Below are 9,338 nucleotides of genomic sequence, written 5' to 3' on the forward strand. Positions count from 1 at the left end.
TGATACTAGTATAACGGTGCCCTAAGTGATCCATGATTTTCAGAGTTGATTGTAGGAATTATAAATGTCCTTACTGGAAATGGGTTAAGTTACAAGGAGCTTGAAATTTAATCACTTGGGACCTTGAACAAGTATTTTAAGTCCCTTGAGCTTTTGCTTCTTTCTATGGAAAATGTTGATAATTAAACACTCACTAATGATAACATTCAATTGTTTGAGGTTATTATAAACAAAGCACCTTGTAGTTTGAAAGCATTAAGTGGATGTAAAACATTATTACAAATCTGTTTATTTTTGAAAAAAATGAATAAAGAATTTAATAACCTCTTAGGATTATGCTCTCAAAGAATTCTTATTCTAATGGGATCACCTTTTTAAGACAAAAGAAGAGAGGTTATAGATAGGAACAAATCATGGAATGAGGAAGCAACGATCTAGGGAACTTGTTTTTTTCTGCCAAGAAAAGTAGTCTAGCATTCCCTTTACAACTTGCTGACTAGTGACAGATGACATAGGTCAGCTTTAAAGCTTACTGGTTCTTCTGTTAGTCACTGCACAATACTAAGGAACTTAGCTATACCTGCCAGCTCTTTTTCTCCAACAAGTAGAGTGGTGAGTCTTACTGACTGAGTAAAGGCCATCCATCCTACAGTTTGCTCATTCCCTTGATTCCTGCTGATCCTTGACATGGTTGATGTTTGGATTTCTGCTGCCTCTTGCAAGATTGATCTGGTAATGACATCAGTGATGTCGATACCTTTATCTTGGGCCAAGGAAATCCCAGGTAGGTGCAATTATTATTGCTTCCTGGTTTTCCACACAGGGCATGGGGTCATTGGACTCCCAAGAAGAATTAGGAGAATTCTACTCTCCAAATGGGGAGTAAAAGCTTCCTTCCCCAGGAAAAACAAGTGATCATTTGGGGTAGTTGGTAGAGCAAGGAGCTATATTAGAGTCCCAAAGAAACCAAGGCCATCCTCAAGCTAATCAGGCAACAATATATGTTTCTGTGGCCATGAACAAAACAGTGGAACTGAGGAGACTAAGGATTGAGGAGGTTCCCTTGAGAAAATTCATCTTTCACTTATACTTTTTCATCTGTAACTTTCTCAAAGTTTAAGACAATGCTAATTTGCTGATTTCTATTTCCAATCCATTGTTCATACTAATGTCAATCTTTTTGGCTTCCCCACAAATCTTCTGCGTCTTCCCATTGTCTCTAGGGTCAATTTCCAATTCTTCAGCCTGACATTTTAAGTCCAATCCAACTCTTCACTTCATTTTGCTGTCCTTTGAACACTCTTCATTCTATTTGAACTATTCAATCAGCTTTCCCAGAATTTAGCCCTCATCTCTCTGCTCCAAGCATTGTATAAGCTGCTCCTGATTCTTGGAATGTACTCTCTTCTCACTACTGCTTTCTGAGTCTTGACTTCCTTCAAGGAAGAACTCAACTGGTTCATACTCTGTAAAGGGCTGAAACTCTGAATATGTGCACTGTAATCAGACAACTGAGCACTTAAGGCTAATTACCTATTGGACAATACTCTATTAGCATATGTTTGGAAAAATGGCCCTTCTCACTATTCTGTGTTGGCTCGATCTTTTGGTGTATACAGACAATTGTAGGAGGGATTAAGGGGTGGAGTGAGACAAGCCAGAGTCACTTTGGAGGAGGATGAGGAGAAGGGTGGTTGGTTGGTGGAGAGGGTGTGGCAGTTTTGTCAATCCCTTTCACTTCTCCCCCTAAAGACCAAGGACTTTTGTTTATCCTGACTCCTGCCGATTCTGAGGCCTCCAGGGAGCTAATCTGGACTTCACAATACTCCATAAAAATTTCCTTGATCTCTTCAGATTAAAATGTTCTCATGTTCCTCAGATTCCCTCATATTACCATCTGATGGGGAGTCACTTTATTTATATTCCTTGTCCTTGTACTTGTAGTATTGGGTAATATTTAAGTTATAAGAAGCCAAAGATGAAGGTGAAAATCTCCTTTCCCTGTTTTCTTCCTATCTATGTGTGCCCCTAGTTCCTTATCTTAAAACATTTCTGTCTGGTCAGACTTTGACAGGTTTATGACATTTTTTGAACTTAATTTTCTTTTTTAAGCCCTTCACTGTTGTTTTTATTTTTATTTATTTTTTTTTTTTAACCAATGTGGGATAATGACTGGAAGTTATTAAGCATAGTGGTTTTGGGAAAAGGATGACTGAATTAGGGAGTCAGAGGACTTGTGCTACAACCCCATCCCCTCCTCCCCCAAAGTCTAGTGTCTTTGGATAAGTCATTTCAACGGGCTGACCTCATTTCCTTCCTGTGTAAAAGTCAAAATAGAATTGATAAATAGGATTTTTTTTCAAGTAGAACAAAAACAGTTGAAGCAAGGTAATTATATCAATATGAAGGGCATCTCTTAGCCTGTGCATGCTGGATAATAGGGGCAGATTGCTCAGATTACAAAGGTAGGGGTTTTCAGCTACACCCAGGGAAAGAACTCTGGGAGATGACTATGAACCACTACATAGAATTGCCAATCCCTCTATTTTTGTCCACCTGCATTTTTTATTTCCTTCACAGGCTAATAATACACTATTTCAAAGTCTGACTCTTTTTATACAGCAAAATAACTATTTGGACATGTATACATATATTGTATTTAACTTATATTTTAACATATTTAACATGTATTGGTCTACCTGCCATCTCGGGGAGGGAGTGGGGGGAAGGAGGGGAAAAGTTGTAACAAAAGGATTTGCAACTGTCAATGCTGAGAAATTACCTATGCATATATCTTGTAAATAAAAAGCTATAATAAAAAAAATAGAACAACAAAAAAAAAAAAACCAAGGGTAGGGGTTCTGTCAAAGGCAGGGGGTTTGATTCAGGCAGGAGGAAGGTTTGTAAGAATAAGGTCTTGATAGTCTGAAAGAGGTAGTAAGCAGAAGCATCATGAGAGATTTCCCAAAAGGAAGAAGCTCAGCCCCTTCTCTTGCTGTGTCTGTGTCTGTGAGATGTAGGTTGTTGTTTGTCCTTCATTCTAGAAGAGAACCATGAAATCAGGTAGGTGATACCATGACATGCAAATGAATTATATTTAAGAGAGAAAGGACTGTGCAAGGCCACTATCTGGTTTTCCCCTTCAGAGCCATCTGGGTTCAGTAATATATATCAGTGGATACAGATCAGGAGGACTGAAGATGGTCCTGGATGAAAAGGGAGACCTTGGCCTTTTCTAGCTAAGGTTTTCAACAGGTCTCAGTTTGACTGAAGCTGCATCCATTCAGTGATTAAGGGTTAGGGTTATTTTCTGTGGCTCCCCTCACTTTCCATTCCCATCTTCTCCACATACAATGATTGTATATATGAGTTGAATATGCTTGTGAGTGTATATAACTGTGTTGTGTATGTGAGGACTGTGTGCATGTAAAGGGGGTGTGTGTGTGTGTGTGTGTGTGTGTGTGTTTTGGGTGTGGCCAGAAGTAGGAAGCCAGGAACTATTACATGTTTCTGGAATCACCTTTGTAGGGAGAGCGCTGCCCCATACCCAAGCATAGTCCCCAAAGTGTTAGGCTTCTGCCACGTGTGGCCTCCCTGTCCCAGGATGGGCCCAGATCAGCAACCCCTCCCTCAAGCTCTGAGGGGTCAAAGGACTGGAGGCCATGTAGGTGATGGTCAGGTCCTGAGACCTTGCCTGGTCACAGGGGCCACGGGTGGTCAGTTTGCCATGGCTGACACTGCTCTGGGTCTATCCACAGAGGATTTCGTGTTCCAGTTCCAGGGTGACTGATACTTTACTAACAGCATGGAACAAGTGTCAGATACTTCTGCAATGGCCAGGAATTTTCTCTGCTTGGACTGCTATATGGGTAAGTGTGTGATTGTGATGGAGCTGGGGTGGCCAGATACTGAATACTGGAACACTCAGAAGGAAATCATGAAGGAAGACCAAGCCTCTGTGGACACTATGCATCCACAACTATAAGATATATATATAAGCCTTTCTCTTGGAGAGAAGTGGGTGATCTCCACTCTCACTTCCTGACTTCTGAATGTGTGTCCTGAGCTGACCCAGAGGAAGCTGGACTCCCATTCCCTCCCTCATCTGCCTTGCAATCTACCTCTCCCTCTCCTTTTACAACTTTGACAGAATAGAGGAGGTCCCATGGGGATGGTGGGGACCTGGAAGACCTAATCCCCTAGACAGGATAGAGCATTAGAGCTTGTGTGAGACACCTCTGGGGGAGACCTTCAGGACCTGATAGGTAGGGGGATTCTCATCAGAAGGAAAGGGCTACTTTCTAGAAAAAAACAAAAAGCTGCACTATCTTCTCACACTTTGTATCCCTCTCCCCCTCAGTCCAGCCCAGAGTGACCATCTCTCCTTTCAAGACAGAGGACCTTATATCCCAAAGAGATCTTAAAGGAAGGAAATATGCACAAAAAATGTTGGTGGTGGCCCTTTTTGTAGAGGCAAGAAAATGGAAACTGAGCCTATCAGTTGAAACATGGCTGAATAAGTTATGGTATATGAATGTTATGGAATATTATTGCTCTATAAGAAACTATCAGCAGGATGATTTTAGAAAGGCCTGGAAAGACTTACATGAATTCATGTTAAGTGAAATCAGCAAAACCAGGAGAGCATTGTACACAGCAACAGCAATATTATGTGATCATCAATTCTGACAAACATGACTCTTTCCAGCAATGACATGACTAATGCCAGTTCTAATGATCTTATGATGAAGAGAGCCATCTCTCTATAGCGAGGATTATGGGAACTGAAAGTGGATCACAACATAATATTCTCACTCTTTTTGTTGTTGTTTGCTTGCATTTTGTTTTCTTACTCATTTATTTTCCTTTTCGATCCGATTTTTCTTGTGCAGCAAGAGAATTGTATAAATATGTTTACACATATTGGATTTAACATATATTTTAATATGTATAACATATATTGGATTGCTTGCCATCTAGGGGTGGTAGTGGGGGAAAGAAGAGAAGAATCTGAAACACAAAGGTCAATGTTGAAAAATTATCCATGTATGTGTTTTGAAAATAAAAAGCTTTACAGTGTTACTACTGGGCTTATATCCCAAAGAGATATTAAAGAAGGGAAAGGGACCAGTATGTGCACAAATGTTTGTGGCAGCCCTGTTTGTAGTGGCCAGAAACTGGAAACTGAGTGGATGCCCATCAAATGGAGAATGGCTGAATAAATTGTGGTATATGAATGTTATGGAATATTATTGTTCTGTAAGAAATGACCAGCAGGATGATTTCAGAGAGGCTTGGAGAAACTTACATGAACTGATGATGAGTGAAATGAGCAGAACCAGGAGATCATTACACTTCAACAACAATACTATATGGGGATCAATTCCAATGGAAGTGGATTTCTTCGGCAATGAGAAAATCCAATTCAGTTCCAATGAATGTGAACTACTTGCATTTTTGTTTTTCTTCCCAGGTTATTTATACCTTCTGAATCTGATTTTTCTTGTGCAACAAGAGAACTGTACAAATATGTACACATATATTGCATTTAAGATATACTTTAATATGTTTAATATGTATGAGATTGCCTGCCATCTAGGAGAGGGAGTAGAGGGAAGGAAGGGAAAAGTTGGAACAGAAGTGATTGCAAGGGACAATGTTGAAAAATTACTCATGCATATGTACTGTCAATAAAATTATAATAAAAAATTAAATTAAATTAAATTTTTTCACAAGAAAAGAAAAGCTTAAAAAAAATAAAAAGACAGAGGCCTTGCAGCACCTGCTGCTCTGCTGTCTCACCAGCTTCTATCCTAAACAAGATCAAGGTCACCTGATTCAAGAATAGATCAGAGGAAACAGCTGGGATTGTGTCCATAAATCTGATACAGAATGGAGACTGGACCTACCAGACCCTTGTCATGTTGGAAATGATTCTCCATAGCAGAAATGTCTACACATACAGTGTGGACCATGCCAGTGCACAGAGCTTCATCAGTGTGTAATGGTGAGAACCAATTCCCTTACTCTATCCCCAGCCTGAAACCCTAGTCCTTAAGCAGGATTCTTCATCCTTAAATCTTAGGAAGGGTAGCCTCTAATTCTGGAAGTCCTTCAGTAAATGTTTCCATAGATCCCATGCTGACTTATGCCCTTGATCATATGTATTCTGCTCCCTCACTGTAGTATTAAGCTAGCATCCACAGAGCCTTGGTGCTGTTTGGGACAAAGACACCTACCCAAATTGACTACTCAAAGATCACTCATAAAAAGCAGAATTATTTATTAGAATCTCGAGAAGCGGACCACCTCCTCCTCCTCCCCCAGTCTGCCAGCCGCAGGCCACAGCAGGAGAGAGTCACTCCCTTGAGAGTGCTCACAGCTTTTATACATTTCAGACAAAGAACCCCCAAAATCCTACCTCTATATGGTGTGATTGGTCACATAAGTCTCTATTCCCCTATTTGATCAGTGGAATGTAGTAGATGTACAGCTTCCTCACCAGTATCCTTCTTTGGACAATGGAATATAGTTTAGGCCTTATCTAAAATCACGTGCTTCTGGAGAAGCCAAAACTGAGGCCTCTAAGGCTTCAATTAATTCAGCTAATAGTTTCTGATCAATATGTGCTTAATCTGTAAGTTCTTCACCTTTTGCACACAGTGCTTTCTGGAAATACTTTTTCCTCAACAGAAAAAGCTTGGAGAATGTTCTTTAACCCAGGATATAGATTATTTTTTATTTCTGGAATTCAGTCTTTAGATGTTTCTGGGATCAAGATGAAGGGGGTATACCTTCTAAGGGAAACATAGCCTCCTGGCTTTAGGAATATTATAATATAGTCTTAGAAACTTTTCTGACTGCCAGATAATCTGTTGATCGGTGATAAAGGGTTTTTGAGACAAATGGTGAGGGGAATACTAGGCTACTCCTCAGCTCTACCTCTGGGCCATAAAATTATTCATGACATGAAAAACTAAATCTCTTTGTCTTTTCCTATGAATTTGTCTTCTTTCTCCTGGTTCTTTGCTAAATCCTTTTGGAATTTAGCCTATTTCAACTGCATTACAATTATCATAAATTTTACACCTTGACCTGAAAATGGGTTCTAGCCTGCAAATTCTTTTAAGACACTTCACAACAATGGTCTTCAACCCTAATCTTTTGGGATCTCTCTTTTGAACCTCAACAAAGAGATGCCCTCAGAGAAGCAGTCATTCTCCCTGTCCCCAACCCCCATGGCCCCTTTTATTTCCTTTTATGACTTAGATGGAGTTGGAACAGGAATTCAGGCCTCTGTCCCTGCTTACTTCTCTATTTCTTAATGCCCCTTCCATTACTGTGTGCTCACAGATTTTAAATCACTCATGGATAACATTGGTTCAGGGTAGGATGGAGTGGGCTGGTAGTGACCCCAATACATTTTCCACTAGAGGCACAGTCTGAATCTACTCAGAGCAAATTGCTAAGTGGAATTGGAGGCTTTGTCCTGGAGCTGATCTTTCACCTGAAAAACCAAAAAGGTAAGAAGCATGTAGGAAGAGGCTTTGGCTTCATAGAACTCAGGCCATGGGAAAAGATCAATCTCTACTAGGACAGGGGCTCTAGCTTTGACCCCAGATTCTGCCCCATATCCCATAGAGGGGGAACTTATCCCAAAAGGTCAGATACAAAGCCAAGGGGTTGGAGAAACTTGGAAAAATAGTTTCCAAACCAAAGCCAACCTGAAGTAGAAAGATTTGGTGATTGAGGGATATAGTGGAAGGCAAATACTGGGCCTGACAAAGAGAAAACTCTTGAGGCTTTTACAGACCCTGAACTTTTCCTCCTCTTTTTTTTATGATGAGAATTCCTCTCACATAATAATAAGAAGAAGAAAAGTTGATAAATCTCTTTTGCTAGTGATTTGAGGCCACAGGAAGGGTTAATGGGGACTCTACCTTTAAGGCTTTCCCATCTTAGAGAAGAGGAAATGCTGCTTATAAGAGTATGTAGCCTGTAATGATTCTCTCTATCCACCTACCCCCTGCTGAAGTGAATCTTTGGATTGTGTCCTTCAAAGAGACTGCCTTCCATCCTAGCTCTCCTGTCTAGAGTCCTGTCATCCAGGAGGAAAGAGTAGCTGAGTCATGGAGCCAGTTTTCTGCTGTGCCTGAATGGCAATTCACCATTTTCCAAAAGAGCCTGTAGTTTCTACTTTCTGTTCTGCATGTTTTCTCCACTCTATTGGTACAGGACCTCAGGAAGAAAGAAGTGTACTTCTGCTGTCCCCCTACAGATTCTCTGTTACACTATTTACCCTTTCTGCAATAATCTCATTTTTTTCCCTATATAGTCTTCCTTAATAAATAAGATATTATCTGTAATATTCATTATGCCCCTGGAACTGCTGGAAGAGACATAATAAGAAAATAAGGAGGAGGGGCAAGGGAAAAGAAGAAATATCTGATAAAAGGAGCTTGGCCTGAGTTAAATGTCATAAGGTGCATCTGGTCAAGCCTGAGTCCTGGTCCCTAGCATAATGCTTTATATGCAATTAGTGCTTAAAAATTCTTAGTTGAATGAAAGGATTTTGTGAAAGAGGGGTCTCATGTACGTTTGTTATTCTGTGGAATTGGGGGTATGCCACAGGGAAGGGCTGGATAAATCCAAGTTGGTTTTATATTTTTCTTTCCACTGAGAGTTCACTGTCCTTGTTTTAGTCTGTATTCAGTCTCTATTTCAATCTCTCAGGGTTTAAGACTTCATTCAGGGTCCTTAACTATTCTCCTAGGACTAAGGGAATTTTATATGTAAAACCAGTGAGCCACCTCTCTCTGGCCAGCTAGCTAAAAAAATTTTTTTGCTGCCTTTTTAGTCCTCTTTTCTCTCAGCTGAGACCTTTTGCCCCTATTGATAGAATTAGTTTAAATCCAGTCAACATTAAATACTAACTATGAAGGACCAGCTTAGAAAGGTCTTAGAGATTCTCATATGGAAAATAAAAATTGCTGCCTTCTTGGAAGGAACACTTTTACTTGGAACATCAGGGCCAAGTTTAAGGAGAAGGAAGCATCTGAGGTAGATTATTAAAGGAAGAAAGAAATGAATATTGGAAAAATTGGGGATTGGGTGTGAGGGAGGTGAGAAAGAGGAAGGTGATATCTGTTCCAAACAGATGAACAATGTAGACCTTAACATGACTCTTGGAAAGAACAGGACAAGAATGAGGTACCAAAAAGTTTTCCATTTTGACTAGAATACAGAATTCTGTGAAGTGGTATTCACATTAAGGTACACAGATATTGGGACTATATTGTAGATGTCTTGACTGTCAAGAGTCAACCATTTAATTTGTA

The 9,338-nt window shown here is 40.0% G+C and overlaps 1 pseudogene; it reads left to right on the plus strand.

Moving 5' to 3' along the window:
* Positions 1–523: 523 nt before the first annotated feature.
* On the plus strand, positions 524–7,594 carry LOC100918911 (annotated as a pseudogene).
* The last annotated feature ends 1,744 nt before the right edge of the window (positions 7,595–9,338 follow it).

The sequence above is a fragment of the Sarcophilus harrisii genome, chromosome 4 (assembly GCF_902635505.1).
Source record: "Sarcophilus harrisii chromosome 4, mSarHar1.11, whole genome shotgun sequence".
NCBI classification, from domain to species: domain Eukaryota; kingdom Metazoa; phylum Chordata; class Mammalia; order Dasyuromorphia; family Dasyuridae; genus Sarcophilus; species Sarcophilus harrisii.